Consider the following 24847-nt stretch of genomic DNA (forward strand, 5'->3'; position numbering starts at 1 on the left):
CTCTGTCATAAATTGCCTAAGGCTGGCTCGGTCAGTGCGGTAATTCATGGCCACAATGTCGGTGCTGCTCAGACAGTGTTATCCTTGATCCCTCACTAACATTCAAAGTCATCAAGGCTGTCTTCTTTCACCTCAGAAATATATCCAGATTGCACCCCATTCTCTCTTTATCGGACCTTAAGAAGCTGGTTCACGTGCTTGTGTTTACACGCATCGACTTTTGCACTTCATTATTAGCTGGCATCCCTCTCAAGTTGTTAAACCGCCTCCAGCACGTGCAGACTGCAGCTTCCAGAGTTATTGCTCGAGCAACAAATTGCTGAGCCACATTACCCCGTACTTGAATCTCTAAATTGGTTACCGGTCAGGTTCCGAGTGGAGTTCAAGTTCCTTCTTCTCACTTACAAGACCCTCAACAATGCCTCCCCCATCTGTGACGACCTTCACCCGTATGTCCCAACGTGAGTTCTTCAGTCGGCTGGGTGTGGGCTACTATTGTCTGAGCCGAGGTCGCACCTCCGTTTAGCGGGTGACCCGGGAGAGCCTCTTCCTGTGAGGCCCCCAAGCTGTGGAATTCACTCTCCCTGTTCGATATTCGATCTGCCGAGTCTCTAAATGATTTAAATCCCACCTTAAGATAGTTGTTTTCTTAAATGCCTTTTTTACTTGTTAATGTCGTTATGTGTTTTTGGATTGTGTGTGTGGTGGGTTGGGTATTTGTATCCGTGGTCAAATAATGAGCCTGCGTGCTTATATTATTATTCAGCAAAACAATATTCTTGCTGTGGTTTTCCCACCTGATGATGATTGCTTGTGTTGCGATCGAAACGTCGTGATATAATTAAAAAAATTTTTATACCTACGTGACTTTACCGAAATAACCAAAGAGTATGGATCCCTGCAGTCACGAAAACTTCAAATCTAGATTGCGTGAGTTATTTACTGGCTTGCTTTTAGTTGTGTGCAGCGCCTTGCGAACTCTGAGTGAAACGCGATTTATAAGTGTAAATTATTGATTATTATAGCGTAATGTATCGTAGTGTATAGTGTAGTATAAAGTAGTGTAGTGTATAGTGTAGTGTATAGTGTAGTGTATAGTAGTGGTGTATAGTGTAGTATAAAATAGTGTAGTATGTAGTGTATAGTGTAGTAAGTAGTGTAGTATGTAGTGTAGTGTATATTAGTGTAGTAAGTCATGACTTTCATGTATAATATAATTTCACACATTTATAAATCACCCACGAACCCCACAGTGGTTCGCGTACCCCCCCCCCCCCCCCCCGTTTGAGAACCACCACTGATCTAAGACCCCCATTGAAACTCATGACAGCATGGTCTCCTCGGTTTTTGCTGACCAAAGTTGTAAGCGAGAATTTGTAACCATCGCTTGCAGCTGGGGTTGGCATCGTCCGCCCCTCGCACTCTCCCCCCTCTTCCTAATGTCGAGGCGAAATGAGTGAGGTCCAGGACTGTGACTCATGCAGCTGCTTTTGGCTGCATTTGTGTACGCGGTCCAGACCTCCCCAGACACTTCCTTGGCTGACGGAGGAGGTGTTTCTGTCTGTCTGAGAAAAAAGCGGCGGGCCCACTCCCCAGGGTTTATTAAACTAAACAAGAAACTATGAAATAAAACGATTTTATTACGCGCTTTTATTTAACTCACTCTGTCTGTTGTTGTTGTTGTTGTTGTCGTATCCTCAAATCTTGTAACTCGATTTTATCCCACTTCCCAATGTGGTATCGACTGCAAACTTGGTATACTTATGTCATACTGATGACAATACCAAATTCTATTTTCAAAAATCAAAAAAATATTTTTCATCATTTTTTATATGTTATGTTTCGGCTTTGGTCTAACTGTCCACGCTCAACTGACGCTGGCTGTAAATCACCACGGCCCCTTACGTTATGGCAAGCTTTGCGGCCACTTCCTGGAGTCGTGGAGTTCTGCCATTACTCGTACATTTCATAAAAGCGTGTTTTAAAAAATAAGTATTTTTTAATATATTTTTTTATTTCACCAGGTAAGGCCCCACAGAGCTACGGAGCTCTCTTTCAGAAGCGACCATGGGCATCACAAATTATATCAGCTGCTCAACGAAGTGGATGACATCATCATCATCACGTGGAAATGTAGAGCAGCAGCCAAATGTGGAGAGAAAAACCGGAGGATCCGGAGAAAAATCCACGTGACCACGGAGACAGAAAAAGACGCAAAACTCCAAATATACGGCAGCAGCAGGCATGCGTCAGGGTCGGGATCGGGATCGAACCCACGACCTCCTACATACCAGGCGAGGTAGTTAACATCTCCTAGCCACCGTGATTATGATGAGAGAGACGCAGACTCCAAATATACAGCAGCAGGCAACGTAACGATCGGGATCGAACCCACGACCTCCTGCATACCAAGCGAGGGCGTTAACGTCTCCGAACCACCATTCGAGAAAAAAACCCGCGTTGCATAATCCACGCGATATTTATTTTTTTCCTACTCGCTTTGGTTGAAAACACGTTTCTTACATTTTTTCGGCGTTTCATGAAAGAGAGGGGAAATTATTCGTCAAGTGAAAACTGGCGAGTTAACTGACACATCCACAGAAGATCCAAAAACCCAAATATCCACAGACTGGCACAGAGACCCACAGACTCACACAGAGACATACAGACTCACACAGACCAGCCACAGACTCACACAGAGACACACAGACTCACACACATACCCACAGACTCACGCAGACACCCACAGACTCACACAGGGACATAAAGACTCGGACAGAAACCCAGAGACTCGCACAGAGACCCACAAACTAACACAGAGACCCACGGACTCGCACAGAGAGCCACAAACTCGCAAAAAAGACCCACAGATTCGCACAAATAGCCACAAACTCGCACAGAGTCCTACATACTTACATAGAGACTAACAGACACGTGCAAAGACCCACAGACTCACACAGGCACCCTTAAATCCATAAATTCACACTCACATACACAAAAGAAAGACTAAACGCCCCCGTTAAGCCTCAACCATCCTGTTGTGGCAAGAAGCTGTTAGGAGCGAGTAGCAGCGCCTATGAAAGCCGGAACAGCACACTATGGGGTCGGTGGCCAGCACTACGGTCGGCCGCCTTTGTCTCCCCAGTGGCGATGTTCACTGCACACCTCAACCAACAGGTAAACACATTTGAGGCCGAGTCGACCGAGGGGTAGACCCAGGACCGGTTCAGATAATCGTCACTACCGGTGTTGGTGGCCGAGAGCGGGAATGGAACTCGGGTGAGCAGTGTCCGTAGCGCTGTGGAGCGCTAACCGCTGCGCCACCGCTCCCCACGCGGACTCGCACACAGAGCGGGTCCCTGTCGACTCATCCGACGTGAGAGTTGAAAAAATTATTAACACGAAAAAAATAGCGAAAGTTGTATTCACGTAACTTTTAATTGCACCCAAACGACGTTTTTTTTTAAAATATACGATTTTGTTTGATGATGAAATGTCCTGGGCTGGGTTTCAGTCTTGAGCCACTGTGGTTGAGTAACTGTTAGAAGCAATCTCAGTGGAGAGCTCTGTGTTAAAAAAAATAATAAGTCTCTTAACACCGAGTATCTGAATTCGATTCTCAGTGATAGCAATTATCTGAACCCGTGCTGGGCCTCCTCCCCTAGGTCGACTCAGCCTCAAATGAGTACCTGGTGGAGCGGTGCGTATTAAACAATGCCGCTAGGGAGACAAAGGCGGCCGGGCGTGGTGCTGGCCACCCACCCTTCTTGTGCCGTGTCGGCCTTCATAGGTGCTCGCTAACAGCACTTGCCCCTACAGTCTGTTAAGGCTACACGGGGGATCTTTGTCTTTGGGTGGTTGAGTGAGTGGGTGAGTGTTAGACGGTGTTTGAGTGAGTGGGTGAGTGAATGAGTGAGTGGGTGGCTAGGAAATGTTAACTTCCTCGCCTGGTGTACAGGAGGTCGTGGATTTGATCTCGACCCTGACGCCTGCTGCTGCTGCTGTATATTTGGAGTTTGCGGTGCCTTTCTCTCTCTCCCCGTGGTGGTCGCGTGGCGCCAAAAAGAAAACACTGATAGGAGTCAAACTATAGGAAAGGCAAGTACATCACTTAAGCAATTAAATAAATAAAACTACAACTTTACATTGTTTACAATTTACCAGGGTAAGGCCCCACTGAGCCGCTGTGTCGCTCATTCTTTTCAGACAAGCGACCTGGCCATCACAAATAATTGCATCACAACCAAGTGTCTGATACCATCATCACCGTGTGGAAGATTTTATAGCAGCAGTCCAAATTACCATAAACGCGTGACGTTCATTCTAAATGTGGAGGAGAAAAAAGCGGAGGATCCGGAGAAAAATCCACACGGAGTTGGCCTGTTCCTGGCTAACATGAAAATCGTGTAGTTTATAGTTCAGATTTTAATATACAGCAGCAGCAGCAGGCGTCAGGGTCGGGATCGAACCCACTACCTCCTGTATATCAGGCGAGGCAGCAGATAACATCTCCTATCCACTGTGGCACCCAATGCCAAATGATAGCTTCTCAACGAGGTATTTAGTGGCTGATATATCATCGAGTTGAGCCAGGAACCACTGACATTCTGGTCGTCACGGTTTGAGCCCTGGGTCTGGGTGTCTCTCGCTTTGGTGAATTCCAAGGTATATTCAGTCAATGAAGAGAAAGTCAATCTCAATGGATGTCACTCAATAGAGACGATGAATCTCAATTGCAAGGAGTGGGTTTCACAGTCAGTGTCTCATCAGCAAGCAGAGCCGGGCTCTGCTTGAACAGAGGCTGGTGAACTGCCCAGATGTTTATAGGCAAGGGTCAGGTTTCGACATTCAGTGTTCATTTGCAGCAGAGCCAGCCGCCTTTGCTTGTACCAATGCTGGTGGACTGCCAGATCTGTATTGCAAGACCTGCATTGCAGCAATTAGTGCACCAAATTAATCCGGCAAAAACCAAACACACGTCACATTCACGATTAGCCTCTTGGATTACATGATGATCCCACACATTTGTATGCATGTACCTTGAATTTCGTTGGCACCGTGCGTAGCCAAACCGTGCTAAAATGTCGGTCTCTGCGGGTCTCTATGGGTCTACGTGTCTGTGGGTCTCTGTGTGTGATTTTAATGCCCGATTGGATTATGACGCAGACACCAGGGTTGGAGTTATGGAAGGCATGGGCCAGATCAGCCAAATAATAATGGAAGGAGGCTGCTAGACTTATGTGCAGTCCATGGGCTTGTAATTATGAACACGCTGTTCTGGCATTCGCGCATCCACACATCATGGATGTGTAGTGGTGGTATTGACGTGCGCCGACTGTGACAGTGATGGATCACGGGGCGGCGCGGAGTGAGTGGTGAGGCACGATGAGATGTGGGAAAAGAGGATCGTAGCCAGCGCCCGGCGATTGGTCGAATAAGTGGGTGCTCGCAGCGACGTCCGCAGGTGGGGTATAAAGGGGGACGCGCGAGAGCACTCGGGGAGAGTTACCCAGTTGAAGACCCGAAGACGGAGCTGAAGACTTAGTCAGTGGCGTTAGTCGCCGAGTAGCTAAGTGGATGTTGGTCATCCGAGTAGCTCAGTGGCGTTAGTCGCCGAGTAGCTAAGTGGATGTTGGTCATCCGAGTAGCCCAGTGGCGTTAGTCGCCAAGTAGCTAAGTGGGTGTTTGTCACCCGAGTACTAAGTGGATGTTGGTCATCCGAGTAGCCCAGTGGCGTTAGTCGCCGAGTAGCTAAGTGGATGTTGGTCATCCGAGTAGCTCAGTGGGCGTTAGTCGCCAAGTAGCTAAGTGGGTGTTCGTCACCCGAGTACTAAGTGGATGTTGGTCATCCGAGTAGCTCAGTGGGCGTTAGTCGCCAAGTAGCTAAGTGGGTGTTTGTCACCCGAGATACAAAGTAGGTGTTAGTCACCTGTAACCAAGTTTGATAAAATAAAGAGTGTGTTACCCGTGAAGTCGTCTCCCGCCGAGTTACTACGTTACAACTGGCGTCAGAAGTAAACCTGTCTTCAAGAAGTATGGACACAAGGAAGACTACCCGTACCCACGAGCGAGGTCGGGATGACGACGGCGTACCGGGGACACCGACCTCGGGAGTAGAGGACGAGGAGTTGCCGCCGATGCAGCACTTCGCGGTGATGGCCGACGCTCCGCTTGCCTCCGACACCGGCCTCCAGGACGCGCACGCCCGGTTGGCGGAGTTGCTACTCGCCGCCGCCGCTGTCTTGGCCGACATCTCCGTTCCGGCGAGCGGAAAAACGGCTGCGGGGGTCGTGGAGGAAGCGACGGTGGAGGATTCCCGCCAAAGGGCGCTTCGCGCCAAAAGTCTGGAAGTTGCCGCCGTTTTTGGGGGGCCGCCACCGATTGGCGGGAAAGACGGACGCCACGTGGCCGGACACCTCCGCGCAGCGCAGCCCACGTCATCGGCGCGCGCCGGAGCCCTCCATTTTGCGCCTGACAACCGAGCCGACATTTTACACAACTCCAGCGGAGCGCGGGAAAATCTCTCCGACGTCGACGACGATCGGGTCCTCCAGCAAAGATTGCCCGCGCTGTCGGCGTTCAAGGCGGATGGGGGCGACTGGGGAGCCTTCCAACGAAGGTTCCTCGCTCATCAGGAGATGTCGGGGTGGTCCGACACCACTGCCCTGCGTGCGTTGCCAGCGATGCTTGACGACGACGCGCTTGCAGCCTTCACATCTGCTGCAAGGTCGTCCCGCTCTACGCTCCAGGCCGCACTACACCTGATGGCGAAGGTGTTCGAGCCGCCCTCCACGTGCCGCCACCAGTTCTACGATCGGCGGAAGGTGGCTGGGGAAACGACGCTAGCCTACCGCACGGCACTGCTCGCCTTGGCGGACGCGGCTTTTCCCCGCATGGATAAGGAGGGGAAGGACGCCATGGTGACGGAGCAGCTGCTGGTGTTGGCCCACGAGTTGGGGGTCCCCATCAACGTGGCAGACGAGATGGAGATCTGCTCCCTGGCGATCGCCACGAGCATTCACGCGTACGAGGTCCTCAAACGCAAGCCGGGGGTCGTCTGCAAATGGCCGGGGAATGCGGCACTGGCCGCCACGATCGCCGAACCTCAGCCAGCTGCGGTGCAGGAGCGGGGCTTCGCTGCATCGTGTCCGGGGGAGTGGAGAACGGGAGGTCGTTCGCCCACACGTTCGCCCCGCAAGCTGGAGCAACCGAAACCTACGACGTCCGTCGTCTGCTACAACTGCGGCCTTCGGGGTCACGTCGCAGCCGGGTGCCGGGCCCCGCGTCCGCGCGCCGCAGGACCACGTCGGGACGACGACCAGGGCCACAAGTCATCCCAACAAAACCCGGCAAGTCGCGGCACCTCACACGTTCGGTCCACAAACACGGCACATTCGGGTCGCCGCTTCGCGGTGGGGGGTTCGCGGCTGGGTGCCGGGGGTTCAATTCGGCGAGGGGGGTCCGTACGCGGCCCGCAAGCAGTCGAGTGGTCCGAATTGGCCCACAGGATCGTGGCTGCGTCAGCCGGGTCGTCCGTGGTAACGGGGTTCATTGACGGGGTTGAGGTCCGGGTGCTTGTTGACACGGGTGCGTCGGCCACCATCATCTCGGACCTTATTTATAACATTCTTCCCGTCCAAAGTAGACCCCTTCTGCCAGTAGACGTGCCATTTTATGCGGCGAATGGGGGATCCCTGGGGATCATCGGCCAGATTCGGGCGACTATTTGCATTGGGGACATTAAATTAGCGGGCCCTATTTTTGTATCATCATCGCTGGCCGTTCCCTGTTTGCTAGGTACGGACTTTTTGTCAAAAATGCCCATCAAAATTCTTATTGATCAGGCCTGCATAGAGCTTCCGTCAGGTCGGCGGGTTGCCTTCTTGTCGAGCCCTATCAAAGTGTGCACGGTTTGTGCGACGGTGCAGGCGCTGGCGACTCACACTGTACGGGTACCCCCGGGATCGCAAATGTTAGTACCCCTTCGGTTCAGGAAGCCACTCGAGGTGGGTGCGGAGGCACAGGGGGTGCTGTTGGGGCCGTCAAACAGAGCCAGTAAGGGCCTCGACTTAGCGGTTGCTCAAACCGTGGTGAGAGGGGACAGTGAGCCGTTCGTAATGGTCCTGAATACGGGGTCGCGGCCGGCCGTAATTGCGCAGGGAACGGTGCTGGCTCACGCCGCGCCGCTGCCCGTTGAGGAACGGCTCGTGGCTCAAGCAGATTTTACTGTCGAGTCGCATCCTCAAAGTGATGAGGGGACTGAGTGGTTGGACTCGCTGTGTGCGAGTTCTGCTAACTTGTCCGGGGTGCAATTGGGAGCATTGAGGGGTTTGCTCATCGAGTTTGCTGATGTGTTCAGCAAACATAAGTACGATATCGGCTGCACTGACCTGTTGCGCCACCACATAGCTACAGGGGATGCGGCCCCTATTCGTCAGAATCCCTTCCGGCTCAGCCCGGCCGAGAAGGAACATGTGCAATCGGCGGTTAATGATATGTTGGCGGCCGATATCATTTCGCCCTCTTCTAGTCCGTGGGGTGCTCCTATTGTCCTAGTAAAGAAACAGGACGGGTCCTTGCGGTTTTGTGTCGATTTCCGCCGCTTAAACAAAATCTCGATGGCGGATGCGTATCCGCTCCCCAGGATGGATGAGTCGCTGGATGCCTTGGCGGGAGCGCAGTTTTTTTCCACACTCGATCTGCTTTCTGGATTTTGGCAATTGCCACTCGATAACGAGTCTAAACCTAAAACTGCTTTCCGGACACCTGGGGGCCTTTTTGAATTCAACCGTTTGCCCATGGGCTTACATTCCGCTCCCGCCACGTTCCAGAGACTCATGGAATTGGTTTTGTCGGGCCTCCAATGGGATACCTGTTTGATTTATCTTGACGATATTATCGTCTTTAGTCGGACTTTCGAGGAGCACCTCCAGCGACTGAGAGCGGTGTTCCTCAGGATGCGTTCCGCTAAGCTAAAATTTAAACCGGCTAAATGTTTTCTGCTTCGGGAATCGGTCAGGTATTTGGGCCATATCGTGAGTCGTTCAGGGATCTCGACGGACCCTGCTAAGACGCATTGCGTCAGCTCATGGCCAACGCCAACCTCGGTCACGGAGGTTCGTAGTTTCATTGGTTTTGCCTCCTATTACCGTCGTTTTGTCAAGCAATTTGCCACCATAGCCAAGCCCCTGCACGCTTTGACGGCTAAGGGTGTGAGGTTTCACTGGGGGGCAGAGGAGGAGGATGCGTTCTGCTCCCTCCGTGACGCTTTGGTGCAGGCTCCCCCCTTGTGTTACCCCGATTTCACACAACCGTTTTTGCTTGACACGGACGCCAGCAATACGGGTATCGGGGGGGTGCTCTCACAGTTGGTCGGGGGGGTTGAACGGGTGGTCGCCTACGGTAGTAGGGTTCTTTCCCCCGCAGAACAACGCTATTGCGTAACTCGTCGTGAATTGTTAGCCATTGTGTTTTTTACACAGCAATTCAGGCCGTATCTTTACGGCCGTCATTTTACGGTCCGGACGGACCATGCGGCTCTACAATACGCTATGCGCGTGGCGCAGCCATCGGGCCAATTGTCCCGATGGTTGGAGGTCCTTCAAGACTACCAATTCACGACGATTTACCGCAAGGGGTTGCGGCACTCAAACGCGGACGCCTTGTCGCGGTTGCCGCCGTGCACGGACTGCACATGTTTGTTGGGATCAGCGCGGTGCAAACCCCCGGTCGCCGGCACCCCGGGAGTTGCGCTCGCCGCCACTGACACCCCGGGAGAGGACGCCCCCACGGGGAGGGATTCGCTGTTGTCGTTGCCCCTCATTGAGTGGGGCCGCCTCCAGATGTCCGACAGCTCCCTACTTACGCTGCGTCGGAAAGTTGGCGCTCCCGAACAAGGGGAGGCGCGGGTCGGTTCCTGGGTGTGCAGACAGGGCCTGTTGATGAGGTGGGACAACATGTCCCGGCGTCACGTGCTCGTTGTGCCTGTTGCTATGCGGGGTAGGGTTGTTCTGGCAGCTCATGAACGGCTCATGCATCTGGGTTTTCACAAAACGCTCGCCCTAATCCAGCGAGACTATTATTGGCCGGGGATGGGTAACGACGTGGCGAATATTCTTAAGGGATGCGTAGGGTGCGCCAAAAGGAAACCGCCACCATTGGCAGCTAATCCACCGCTGCAATCCATTCAGGTTTCGCGTATAAACGAATTGGTAGCGTTGGACATCTTGGGGCCCTTTCCGGTTACACCAAGGGGAAATAGGTTCCTGCTGGTTGGCGTGGAATACTTCACCCGATGGCCTATGGCATGGCCGCTCGCCAACCAGTCGGCTGCGGCGGTGGCGGACGCCTTTGTCCAGGGTTATGTGTTGGACAAGGGCGCCCCCGAACGCTTGCTGACGGATCAAGGGAAGAATTTTTCGAGCGTTTTGTTGCGCGAGGTGTGCGACCTGTTGGGTACAAAGAAAGTGCGTACTTCCCCCTACCACCCGCAGACTGACGGGATGGTTGAGCGTCTGAACAGAACGATTACGTCTATGTTGTGCCAACAGGTCTGCGACGATCAGGTTGATTGGGACTTACAGGTGCCGGGGGTACTCGCGGCCTATCGAATGGCCCCTCATGCGGCGACAGGGTTTTCCCCATTTTTTCTTATGTATGGGCGGGAGGCCGATCCGGCCATGGACGTCCAACTGGGGATTTCCCAGCCACGTGCAAAATCTAAATTGGCAGACCACATCAAATTTAATATCGCCAAATTGACTGAAGCGCGGGAGGGGGCAAGGTTGAATTCGCGGTCGCGGCAAATTGCAAACGAGAAATTGCATGAGCGGAGGGTGCATACGCATGATTGGAAACCAGGCGATAAGGCCTGGCTGCATTGTCCACATGCACCGTTGGCTACGTCCCCCAAGTTGTTGAGACCTTGGAGGGGACCGGTGGAAATTGTGCGGGTTGCACGGCCCCAGAGTATACAGATTAAATGGGGGAAACGCCGTTGGTATGTGCACCCCTCCCGACTGAAGCCCTATGCGGCACCGTGTGACCCCGTTCTGTGCCGTGACGACCGGGCGTGTGATGTGACCGTCGACTCGGGGAGGGAGGTGTCGCAGGCTGATCCTCACGTGTCTCCACCTGACCCACCCCCAGGTGCCTCGGGCTTGACGGCTGCTGACCGTCGAGAGCCTGAACCCCGGGGCACGCACTAGTCCTCGATGCCTGGCCGATGTCTTCCTGAACCGCCGGCACCACCGGACGTTCAACCGCGTCTGGTGCCGTACGATGGACCGGCAAGGCGGACTCGGGCTAGGTCTCAACAATTTTCATGAGGACGGTTTTTTTGTGCTCTACACCGAGCTCGCCCGGTGTTCCCCTCTGCCGGGGTAATGTCCCGTTGTAGGGACGCTCGGAAGAAAAGGGGACACTGCACGAGTCGAAAGAAAAAAAAAAAATTTCCATTTATTTTTTTTTGTATACGCATTGCTATTGTCACTCGCCGGTTTGTATATATTGTTCTATTGTCGCGGTGGCATTGGTTGAGGGTTGCAGATGGTGGTGTTCGCGTCGTGTTGTGTTGTTAGCTTAGTTGTTGTTCTTGTTGTTGTGTTGTGTTACGGGGCACACAGGGAGGGTTTGTATATTTTTGTAGCAGCCGGGGCGGCTGCGAGCTATGTGGTAGGGGGTGATGTAGTGGTGGTATTGACGTGCGCCGACTGTGACAGTGATGGATCACGGGGCGGCGCGGAGTGAGTGGTGAGGCACGATGAGATGTGGGAAAAGAGGATCGTAGCCAGCGCCCGGCGATTGGTCGAATAAGTGGGTGCTCGCAGCGACGTCCGCAGGTGGGGTATAAAGGGGGACGCGCGAGAGCACTCGGGGAGAGTTACCCAGTTGAAGACCCGAAGACGGAGCTGAAGACTTAGTCAGTGGCGTTAGTCGCCGAGTAGCTAAGTGGATGTTGGTCATCCGAGTAGCTCAGTGGCGTTAGTCGCCGAGTAGCTAAGTGGATGTTGGTCATCCGAGTAGCCCAGTGGCGTTAGTCGCCAAGTAGCTAAGTGGGTGTTTGTCACCCGAGTACTAAGTGGATGTTGGTCATCCGAGTAGCCCAGTGGCGTTAGTCGCCGAGTAGCTAAGTGGATGTTGGTCATCCGAGTAGCTCAGTGGGCGTTAGTCGCCAAGTAGCTAAGTGGGTGTTCGTCACCCGAGTACTAAGTGGATGTTGGTCATCCGAGTAGCTCAGTGGGCGTTAGTCGCCAAGTAGCTAAGTGGGTGTTTGTCACCCGAGATACAAAGTAGGTGTTAGTCACCTGTAACCAAGTTTGATAAAATAAAGAGTGTGTTACCCGTGAAGTCGTCTCCCGCCGAGTTACTACGTTACAGATGCACGCTGGTTCCAAGCAAGGACATCTGCTAGACTATATAATTACGGACCAACTGATATGGGCCCATGTCCTTGACACCAGGACTTCCTGTGGAGCTGATCTGCTCACTGACCATCGACTTGTCATCTCTAAGATACGCCTACAATTAATCTACTCCGTGGTGGGTGTCCATCTAGGACCCTATTCAAACCCAAAGGGGCCTGGTTTCAGCTAGCTGAGGATAGTTGCAAGCAGACATTTCAACATCGCTTGCAGCTGGGGTTATCATCGTGCTCCCTCCTTCTGATGCAGAGGAGAAATGGACGAGGTTTAGGACTGTGGCTCATGCAGCTGCAACGGCAGCATTTGGCGGCTGCGAGGGGCGTGTCCTTGATGAGTCTGCGGTTCTCGGTGTGAATTTGTGGGTCTCTGAGTCTGTGGGTCTCTGAGTCTGTGGGTGTATATGTGAGTCTGGGAGTCTCTTTGTGAGTGGGTGGGTCTCTGTGTGAGTCTTTGGGTCTCTGTCTGAGTCTGTGGGTTTCTCTGTGAGTCTGCGAGTTCTTTTGTGAGTCTGTAGGTCTCTGCGTGAGCCGGTGGGTCTCTGTGTGAGTCTGTGGGTCTCTGCGTGAGTCTGTGCGTCTCTGTGCGAGTCTGTGGGTCTTTATGTAACCACCGTGTTCCGGCATCGGCGCATACCACACAACATCATGGATACACACCGGATCCAAGCACCAACATCTGATGGACTACATAGCCGAACGAAAGAGTGGATGCGGGGTCCATGTCCATGATACCAGATCCTCCCGGTAAGCTGATCTGTCCACTGACCATCATTGGGTCATCTATAAAGATGCGCCTCCATTCTTCCACTTAGGTAGTGGGCACACACAAACACCATCTTGTTGTGAAACATCCCTGACACCTGGAGGTTCTGATCTTCCACCAAGATGCTCATGGTACACGTCTAAACCGGCATAATTTTCATACCAGCATAAAGCATGGCAGCAGCAGTAGCAGCAGCAAGTGATGGTGTGGATGATACCCCGATGCACAAATAGAACATTAAACAACTCTGGGGCAGTAGTGGTGCGACTGTGGTCATCACGAACGAGAGATTGTAGTACGAGGTGTAGCAACGCAATTCCCCGATCCACAAATACAAAGCAGGAGACATCACAGCGATTATGATGAGGATTCACTACTACTGCTCCTGACGTAGTTGTCTGCTGTCTTGACCACCTGAATGTGAAATTGTAGTTGCTGTTTCTGCCATCTATATCAACCATACGATAGGAAGAAGAGACTCATAGAGACCCATAGAGATCCAGAGACCCATAGAGACTCAAAGAGTCTCAGAAGACTCATAGAGACTCACAGACTCACAGAAACTCAGAGACCCATAGTGACTCATAGATACCCCAAAGAGACTCGTAAGCACCCAGAGAGACTCACAGAAATCTATGGAGACTCAGACCCAAAGACTCATGTACACCCCAGACTCAGAGACACATAGAGATCCGTAGACTCATAGAGACCAATAGAAACGCATAGACCCAGAGACTGATGAAGGCATCACGGTTATTCACTCCGCTTGCTCCTGATCACGGTTATCTGCTGCCTTGACCACCCGAATGTGACAATGTGGCTCTGCCATCTACATCAGCAGCCGTACGACATTAAAGATTGCCCCCTTACCGGCAATTTAATTTCTTCCCAATCTCCGAATGTGAAGCCCTAACCTTTGCTGTCGGCGCTGAAAAAAAATAACCTCTCGTAATAAACGAATAAAAACAAATATATATCCTTGGTTCTTTCGGTAAAGTCACGTAGAAGAGAAATATTAAAATAATAAAAATATAAAACAATAAAAATTCTCACGACGTTTTTTTACATTTTCTTGCTGTGGATTTCACACCTGATGATGATTGCTTGTGTTGCAGTCGAAACGTCGTGAGAATTTTTATTGTTTTATATTTGTATTATTTTATTATTTACCTTCTACGTGATGACTTTACTGAAAGAACCAAGAATATGAATCCCTGCAGTCACGAAAGCTTTAAATAAAAAACAATTGTTACCAGGTGTATGGCCCCACTCAGCTCTGTCGTGCCTCTTTTTTACGAAGCGACCTGGCCATCACAAGTGATAGCAGCTTAACCAAGTGGCAGATCTCATCATCATCATCATCGCGTGGACATATATAGCAGCGGACAAATCACTCGAAGTGCGTGGTGATGCCGATTATAAATGCAGAGGGAGCAAAACCGGAGGTCCCGGAGAGAAATCCACGCGACCACACGGAGAGAGAGAGATGCAGACTCAAAATATACAGCAGCAGGCATCGTCAAGGTCGGGATCGAACCCACGATCCCTCCTGTATACCGGGCGAAGTAGTTAACATCTTCTAGCCACCGTGGTGCCGCTACATCTTCAGGAAACTGGGGGTACCCTTCTACAACAGCAGCTTCGTATATGGGGTGCCTTACCTGGCTAACAAGCGCCATGACCTCGCCAACTTCGCCTGTGCGTGTGTTCTTTGAACGCTGGGGAGCCGGAAAAGCCCTCTGTACCAGCGTGGACGGCACCCTCGTGTTCACCTTCTGAAGCGCTCGCTCGTCACCGTGGCGTGTGCGATGACCACCACCACCACGTGACTTTTATTTCGTGTTATGCGCGGTGCATTCAGCGCCACAGCGCCTGGATTTATAGCGTTTGTTTATTTGTTTGCTGGTGACTTTGTGTATTTCATATCGGAATCGCATCCAGTGCTGTTGCTGCTGGCAGCAATAAAAGTTGTTAAAAAGTAAAAAAGTCGCTGTGTCTCTCTCTCTGTGTCTGTGTGTCTCTCTCTCTGTGTTTCTCGCTCTGTTTTTATCTCTCTTTTTTTTTGTGCCTCTCTCTCTCTCTTTGTGTGTGACTCTTTGTCTCTCTGTCTCTATCTCTGTATCTCGCTCTCTGTCTCTATCTGTGTGTGTCTCTCTCTCCCTGTCTAAGTGAGGTTTGTGCCACTGCGCTAACCACTGCGCCACCGCTCCGCACTGCCCCAATAGCTCAGACTTCACTCGAGCGAGGGCTTCGCCGTTATTTTTTCCTACTAACCCGGCGACCCGAGTTCGATTCCCACTCACGGCCAACACCACCAGTGACGATTATCTGAACCGGTCTTGGACCTCCCCTAGGTCGACTCAGCTTCAAATTAGTTACCTGGTGCGGTGCACAAAAACATCACCACTGGGGAGACAAAGGCGGACCTGCCTGGTGCTGGCCACCCACCCCCTCGCGTGCCGTTCCGGCCTTCATAGGTGCTCGCTAACAGCACTTTCCCCAACAGTATGTTAAGGCTACACGGGGGGTCTTTGTCTATTTGTATGTATGTATCCGTGTACAATATAGTGTTTTGGGGGGTTAGATCACGTACAAAAATGTTATTATGGATTATATTGGTCGCGAAAGCCTACGTGTTAAAATGTGTGTATGTACTGTGTATGTATCCGTGTGTATGTGTATGTATCTATATGTATCCATGTGTAAGTGTGCGTGCATCAGTGTCTATGTACTGTGTATGTTCTGTGTATGTATCTGTATGTGTAGCAGTGTGCATGCACTGTGAATGCATCTGTAAGTATCCGTGCGTGTGTGTGTGCGATTGTAAATCTCTTACCAGGCGTAAGAAATTCGTTCCCACGTTCGTTTCAGCTCCCGGGGTCTCAATATGCGAGTAACGGGGAGAGACGCAGACTCATAAAGGAAGACGCTGGGGATAGGAGGGAGGGAGGGGAAGGAGGGGAGAGGGAGAAGGAGAGCGAAGGGAGGTGGGTCAGGGGGGAGACGCGTGGTGAGGAGGGAGGAGGGATTAGGAGTAAGGGGAGAGGGGAGATGAGTGGTGAGGAGGGGGAGGAGGGCGGTGGAGAAGGAAGGAGGAGTGGTGAGGAGAGCGAAGATGAGTGGTGAGGACGAGTGGTGAGGAGGATGAGGGGAGTGGCGAATTAGGGGAGGAGAGACCCAAACGCGGCCATCATCACCACGATGACTGTGATCATCAGCGTGGTGATCACCATGATCACCATAATCTTCATCATCATCGTCATACTATCAGTAAACTGATCGTACAACATACTGTGTCATGAACCAGGAGAGGGAGGGGGGGAATGGGAGGAGATGGAAGAGGTGCGAGATTGAGGAGATGAAAGGGGAGATCAAGCGTGCGTGTTGCACTTCTTTCGCACCGTACGTAGCCACCCGTGCAAATTTGTGGGTCTCTATGGGTCTGCGTGTCTATGGGTCCGTGTGTAGCCAACCTCGCTAAGCGGAGGTGCGCATCTAAGGGGGAGATAAATGAAATTAACTAAACTTGAGCTCAACAAAGTTTAGCTCAAGTTTAGCTTCGTAGCTTCTTTTTCAAAAGCGACCTGGCCATCCATCACAAATCATCGCAACTCGACGAAAGTGGCTTATCGCGTGAAAATCGTAGCAGCAGTCAGAATACCCTCGAAACGCGTGATGATGTCGGTTCTAAATGTGGAGGAGGAGAAAAAAAATATCCACGAAGTGACCGTCACGGGTAGAGAGACGCAGACTCTAAATACATTCAGCAAAGCGTCAGGGTCGGGATCGATGCCACGACCCTCTGTATACCTGGCGAGGTGGTCAACATCTCCTAGCCACAACACAAACCCTCACATTTTACAGCAGATCGGGGATCTAACCCACGGACCTCCTGTATACCGGGCGAGGTAGCTAACATATCCGAGCCACTGTGGCCAGCCCTCGCTAAACAAACGGGTGTGGACGCAAACCCATGGCGTCGTTGGCGTTATCCTGGGACTCGAAACTGTCTTGCAAGACCTCGACATCGCAGGAACGGTTGCAGCCAACGAGTTCCGCAGGAACAAACATCACCCGTCGCATCCAGGATCGCCCTCCCTGATTCCTGTATGCCAGGCGAGGTAGTTAACATCTCCTCGCCAGCGTGGCGTGAGCACCCCAGGGAGATGAGGCGTTTGAGGAGGTAGGGAGACGCGGTGGGTGGAGATGGAGGAGGCGGGGAGGGGTGAGAGACGAGGTGGTGGGGAGGGGGAGATGGTGGTGGGGGGAAGGAGAGACGGGGGAGAGAATGGAATGCGAGTCGGGTCGGGCTGGGCTGGGGAGGGTAAATGTGCAGGAAGTTGTTGCTTTGTAAGGAGACGTGTACATGTGGCTCGCGAGCAGAGAAAGTGGGTGGGTGGGGGAGTGAGTGTGTGAGTTGGTTAGTGGGTGGTGAGTGAGTGAGTTAGTGGGTGGGTGAGTGTGTGTGTGAGTGGGTTAGTGGGTGGGTGAGTGAGTGGGTTAATGGGTGGGTGAGTAGGTTAGTCGGTGGGTGAGTGTGTGAGTGGGTTAGTGGGTGGGTGAGTGAGTGGGTTAGTGAGTGGGTGAGTGTATGTGTGTGAGTGGGTTAGTGGGTGGGTGAGTGAGCAAGTGAATGAGTGGGTGGGGGAGTAAGTTAATGGGTGAGTGAGCAAGTGAATGGGTGGATGGGTGAATGTGTGGGTGTGTGGGTGGGTAGTGAGTGAGTGGGTGAGTGAGTTGGTGGGCGAGTGAGTGAATGAGTGAGTACGTGGGTGGGTGGGTGAGTGTGGGAGTGAGTGAGTGGGTGAGTGAATTGGTAGGTGAGTGAATGGGCGAGTGAATGAGTGGGTGGGAGAGTGAGTGAATTGGTTGGTGAGTGAGTGGGTGAGTGTTTGTGTGAGTTGGTTAGTGGTTGGGTGAGTGAGTGGGTGATTGGTTAAGTAAGTGGGGAGGTGTAAGTGAGTGAGTTGGTGGGTGAGTGAGTTGGTGAGTAAGTATGTGGGTTGGTGGGTGAGTGTGTGAGTGAGTGAGTGGGTGAGGGAGTTGGGAAGTGATTGTATGGGCGAGTGAATGAGTGGGTGGATGTGTGAGTTGGTGGTTGAGTTAATGGGCAAGTGAATGAGTGGGTGGGTGAATGTGTGTGTGAGTTGGTTGGTGGGCTGGTGAGAGAGAGAGTTGGAGAGTGGGTTAGTGGGTGTGTGGGTGGGTGAGTGTGTGGGTGGGGGAGTGAGTGGGCGTGCCTGAGAGTGTGAGTTGGTGAGTAGTTGAGTGAGTTAGTGAGTGGGTGAGTGGGTGGATGAGTTGGTGAGTGCATATGGGTGGGGAGTGGTGGCGCAGTGGTGAGTGCTGTACAAGCCACAGTAACCATAGCACACATCAGTGACATAAAAGATCGGTTCTGGGTCTCTTCCAGGTTACCTCATCCTGAACGAAGTACCCTGATCCGTGTGGATAAACAACATCACTGGGAAGACAAAGACGGCAGGGTGTGGTCATACCACCGACCTCATAGGTGCTACTCGCTAACAACACTTGCCCCAACAGCCTGCGTAGGCCATACGGGGGATGTATATCTGTGTTTGGTAATGTTAAACATGTGTTTGACCATATATGAGTGTATCTAGGTATGTGGGTGTAGGTCTGGTGTAGCGGTTAGCGCTACGCTGTGCTATGAATCCGGCGACCCGAGCTCGGTTCCCGCTCACGGCCAACAGCACCGATGACGATTATTTGAACCGGTCCTGGGCCTCACCTAGGTCGACTCAGCCTCAAATGCGTACCTGGTGCGCGGTGTAAAAATCACCACGAGAGAGACAAAGGCGACCGGGCGTGGTGCTGCTACTCGCTAAGATTACTTTCTCCAACAGTTTGCTAAAGGGGTGGATCTTTGTATTTGATGGTTGCCGCTGCTGTGTGGTAGCACGGTTTGGCTACGTACGGTGCGAAACAACTTTAACATACACACACACAGACCCACAGACACCCAGATCCATAGAGACATTAAACACTCTCTCCCCTCCCTTCTCTATGCTTGTGAGCCCTTGAAAGGGCCTCATCCAGATGGCGAGATGTTATCTCCCACGCCTGGTATGCAAGAGGACGTGGGTTCAATCCCAACCCTGCTCATGCCTGCTGCTGCTGTATATTTGGAGTCTGTATCTCTCTCTCATCATCATCACGGTGGCTAGGCGATATTGACTATCTCGACTGGTATAAAGGGGGTCGTGGGTTCAATCCCGACCCTGACTACACCTTCTGCTTTGTATTTGGAGTCTGCGTCTTTCTTTCTCTCTCCCCCGTAGTGGTCACTGCGTGGATGTTTCTCGGGCCCTCCGGGTTTTCCCCTCCACATTTAGAAGCAACATCACCACGCGTTTAGCGTGATTTGACTGCTATCAGCCACTTCGCTGAACTGCAATCATTTGTGGACAGGTTGTTTCTGAAAAAGAGCTACAGTATATAGCTCAGTGAGCCTTTACCTGATAAAATAAAAAAAACATTTTATAGTTTAGTCCACACACTTTGAAGGGAGAGAGATGGCGCAGATGGGGATTAGTCCACACACTTTGAAGGGAGTAAGATGGCGCAGATGGGGATTAGTCCACACACTTTGAAGGGAGTAAGATGGCACAGATGGGGATTAGTCCACACAATTTGAAGGGAGTGAGATGGGACAGATGGATATTAGTCCACACACTTGGAAGGGAATGAGATGGCGCAGATGGGGAATAGTCCACACATTTTGAAGAGAGTGAGATGGCACAGATGGGGATTAGTCCACACACTTTGAAGGGAGTAACATGGCACAGATGGAGATTAGTCCACACACTTTGAATGGCGTAAGATGGCACAGATGAGGATTTGTCCACACACTTTGAATGGTGCGAGATGGCACAGATGGGGATTAGTCCACACACTTTGAATGGCATAAGATGGCACAGATGGGGATTTCTCCACACACTTTGCCGTACAACCACCACCTTCTTTTGGCTAGAGCCAGGGTTTACGGCTCCGACTTCGACGCCCACACACGGGGTAGAAAAGGGAGTGACTTCCACACCCCATCTCTGCGTGATCCACCAACATTCGCTGCTGCTGCTGCCTCCCACAGCACTTGCTGTCGATCACAGGCCAGCTACGCAGTTGTAAATTATCTCGACTAACAACTCGTTTTTTTAAAACTGCTTCTTCTTGTTGTGTTTAGTTTATTGCCATCTGATTAGCGCGGTTGGCTCTGTAAGGAGCGAAATAAGTTTAACACACACAGAGACCCACAGACACCCAGACCCATAGAGAACAACAGAGACACAGAAACGCCCTAAGACACCTACAGAGACCCACAGATTAGCACGGTTGGCTACGATCGGTGCGAAAGAAGTTCAACATACGTACACAGAGACCCACAGACAAACAGAGTGCCACAGAGACCTACAGATTAGAACAGTTAGCTACGAACGGTGCAAAAGAAGTTCATCATTCATTATATACATAGAGAGCCACAGATATCTAGAAATAGAGGGACCCACAGAGACCCATAGACACCCAGACCCATAAAGACCTACAGGGGCTCCCACAGACACTCATGGAGACCTACAGAGACGCACTCATTAGCACGCTCGGCTACGTAAGAAGTTCAACATACAGACAGGCTGCATTCTGTAATGCTCTCAAACCTCCGCTCGCATTCCTGAAACCCAAGAGGCCTCGGCGAATATTTTCCACCGCCCTTCCCGATTGAAATAAACAATTTAAAGTGCCACGTGGTGGTTCTTCCCAACGCCAAGACAAATCTGCCCCGTATAGTTTCAACAGACTGTTGGGGCAAGTGCTGTTAGAGAGGAGCACCTCCGATTAGCACGCTTGGCTACATACGGTGCGAAATAAAGTCAACATGCATACGCAGCAGCAGCACCTATGAAGGCTACCGGCACTGTGGCACACGAGGGGGTAGGTGGCCAGCACCACGCCCGGCCGCCATTGTCTCCTTAGTGGCGATGTTTACTACACACCACACCAGGTAACTCATTTGAGGCCGAGTCGACCCAGGGGAGGCCCAGGACCGATTCAGGTAATCCATCACTGGTGTTGTCTGCCGTGAGCGGGAATCGAACTCGGATCGCCGGGTTCGTAGCGCAGCACGACAACCGCTACACCATCGTAAACAAAGACAAAGATCCCCAGTGTAATAAAGGTCATTGAGGCGACTTCTGGAATCCGGTCTTTTATTCACTTTTCATTACAGCTCTCCTTCACGCTGCTGACCGGCAGCGTGAGAGGGATAGAGAGAGAGAGATGCGCAGCCACGTGGCAACTTGGAGCCTCCACCCCTATTTAATACCCGGGTCAAGTGGTACGTTTCCACCAATCATGATTAGCCTCTATGGAATCTTCCAGACTCCCTCGTAGGCTCCCGGGACCACGCTCCTGACTCATCTCCCCATTGGCTGTGTCCAAAGCCAGCAGAACCAATCCTCTACTTACAGCTGTCACCTTTCCATTGCGTCAGGGCCACGCCCCTAGGCTTCCCCCCATTGGCTATGGACCAGGACCGGCATGAGCCAATCATCATGACGAGTTGTGATACGTCAGTGAGCCGGATATATCCTCACATTACACCAGTATAGCCTTTAACAGACTGTTGGGCCAAATGTTGTCCGCGAGCAGCACCTATGAAGACCGCAACGGCACACGAGGGGGTGGGTGGCCAGCACTCACCCACACACACTCAACCACACACTCACCCACATGCAAAGACAAAGATCCCCCGTATAGCCTGTAACAGACAGTAGGGGCAAGTGCTGTTAGCGAGCACCTATGAAGGCCGGCACGACACACGAGGGGGTGGGTGGCCAGCACTCACCCACACACACTCACCCACATGCAAAGACAAAGATCCCCCGTATAGTCTGCAACAGACTGTAGGGGCAAGTGCTGTTAGCGAGCACCTATGAAGGCCGGTACGGCACACGAGGGGGTGGGTGTGTGGGGGCCGACCCCCGCCTCTCCGCTCCCTGTGAACGGGCGGGTCGCGACGTCCACCCCCTCCACTCCCCCTCCCCCTGCCGATCGGGTGATATCCCCCCCCCCCCCGCGCCAGCACCCTCTCTGAGGGACATCGCTAATCGGCTGGCTCACCACCGCCCGGGATTATCTCGCTACACGCCCACGTAAATCACCACAAAAGCGAACGCAGAGGCGTGCACGCGCGCGCCCCTGCAGGCGCTTATTTCGCACAAACGCGCGCATAACCACGTGCGAGCGTTGGCGAGCGGTTTTAATTTTACCCCTCCCCCCATCGCGCCCCTGCAGGTGCTTGCTCCGCACAAAGGCTACCGTTAACCAAAAAGAAACGGCGGCAGTATGAATATGCACGCGTACCCCCCGGGTGGTTAAGCTCTAATCCGCGGGACACCAAGGCTAACGTTAAAGGGCTGCACGAAATTGTGCACGCGCCTCGCCGTTAATGCTATCGTCGATGCGTAAAAATGCTGTGTAAACGCGCGCGAGCGCCGGCGGCCGTGTATGTTTTAATACACGCGCGCCTCCCTCACACACAGACGCTCAAATTACCAACACCACACCGACGTTGCAGCCCTGCGCTCGCTCTCTCGTGCACATCGTCTCCCCATGCAGTTGCACCACACACAAATCGCAGACACCACGCCGAGATTATATTCACACACACAGATATCACACTGCACCGATACTCTGAACTAAAGTTTATTAACGGCGCAAATACACACTACCTGGAGTGAGGAATATTTCGCGAGGAGAGCCGGGCCTAACTCTGCCTACGAAACCAGTTACACAAACGTCCTACCACGTACCTCGAAGCCCGACTCGCGACATCCCACGGACGCGGAGAGAGTCGGAGGGAGAAGGACGATCAAAAACCTCACCTATCACTGCCTCGTAGCAGCACTCGCTGGCATCACATGAATGCTGCGGGTGGCTCGAGGAGGCAGGACGGCAAGGAGTGGGTCTTGACGGCCCGGAGGTTGAAGACAACTGAACTTATCGTCCCAGGGCTCCTACCTGTATTCTCTAAACTTCAAAAGCCCAGGCGGGATGTCGCGCCGTGCAGCGAATCATGCACTTACTCGTGATTACCCCGCCTCTGTTACCGGTGGGCAGGGCGGCCCGCCCCTCTCCATTGTCCCTTGTCCAGGGTTCCTTCCTCCATTCTCCCCCTCGTGTTGCACTTCATTGCGGTTGGCCCAGGGAACCTTTTCTTTCGGTGCCCATACAATTTTAAACCAATTTTAGGGGCATCGCAATGTAACCTGCCCTGCGAGGGTTGGCCAATCTCCTGGCACTGGGAAACTGTGGGACTTTCTTTCGAGGGGTCCATTGGATTAAAACCCGATGTGCCAGGTAATCCCCCGACATGGTGCGCTTCGTGCGGCTGTGTGATTAGTGCAGGGGCCGGGAGGGAATTGCGGCACTTTCGGAGTTGCTCCACGGTCGTGGCACCACAAGTGGCCAAAACTACGGTCGACCCACATACACTCACCCACACACTCAACCACACACCCACTGCCTATCCTATCGATGTGAATGTTTGTCGGATGGACGCTACTCAATGGGCCGTGTATACCAAATTAGCACACGGCCCACACGTATTGATTAATCGGGACGTGGCTAATTTAATAACTAGAAATGCCCCTAGACACGTACGTAGATCTCCCGTACAGCCTTAACAGACGGTGGGGCGAGTGCTGTTTGTGGCGAGAAGCACCTATGAAGACCGGCACTGAAGAGTGCATCAAAAATGTTTTAACACTTATATGGGACTATCGTTCTTAGTGAAAATGGAACGGATAACATGCTAACACATATAATGTGAATAGCTTCAAAGAGTCTCCACTTGTTCACCATAATTGTCAGCGATACGCCTGTAATCTTCTCCAGGTGGTCTCTAGAGCCTGAAGGCACATTTTTCGTGGTATTGTTGCAAATTCTCTGAAGTGTTAACATTTTTTTGAAGCACCCTGTACAGCAGGTACTGCCAGGGTCGGGTTCCGGATCGAACCCACGCTGTCCTGTATACCAGGCGAGGTAGTTAACATCTCATAGCCACCGTGGCGCAGATGATAATCGCATGCAGATGAAGGGATACAGCGTCACTTGTCACATGCGCTTGTTTAGAGACGGATGTTTTGGGGAGATGCATTATTATTATTGTCTATTCTGTTACCGACATATATAAACATGCAGGTTGGGAGAGTTTTGCGTGTATGGGCGCACCGGTGTCTTGTGAGATGTTAACTACCTCACTTGGTATACCAGTGGTCGTGGGTTCGATCCCGATCCCGACTCTTAAAATGCCTGCTGCTGTATATTTGGAGTTTGCGTCTCTCCCTCTCTCTCCCCGTGGTCGCGTGAACATTTTCTCCAGGTCACCCGATTTTTCTCCTCCACTATTCGAAGCAACATCACGCGTTTAGAGTGATTTGCCTGCTGCTATACATTTCCACGTGATGATGATATCAGCCACTTCCGTTGAGCTGCTGTCATTTGTTGTGGCCAGTTCGATTCTGAAAAAGAGCTACATAGCTCAGTGAACTTTAACTGCTAAAACAAAAAAAAATAGTTTAGTCTATGAGTCTCTCCGTATCTCCACGGGTCTATATATGTATCTATAAGTCTCTATGTGTATATAT

The 24847-nt window shown here is 52.0% G+C and overlaps 1 protein-coding gene across 1 annotated transcript in view; it reads right to left on the minus strand.

The window, feature by feature from the left end:
* Nucleotides 1–16131, minus strand: part of SPARC (secreted protein acidic and cysteine rich) — a 35571-nt gene extending 19440 nt beyond the window's left edge. Inside the window, exon 1 of the mRNA XM_078614757.1 lies at nucleotides 16021–16131. The gene's annotated coding sequence lies outside the window, so the exon portion shown is untranslated. The remainder of the gene's footprint in view (nucleotides 1–16020) is intronic.
* Between the last annotated feature and the right edge of the window lie 8716 nt (nucleotides 16132–24847).

The sequence above is a fragment of the Lampetra planeri genome, chromosome 45, assembly GCF_965212315.1.
Source record: "Lampetra planeri chromosome 45, kcLamPlan1.2.h2, whole genome shotgun sequence".
NCBI classification, from domain to species: domain Eukaryota; kingdom Metazoa; phylum Chordata; class Hyperoartia; order Petromyzontiformes; family Petromyzontidae; genus Lampetra; species Lampetra planeri.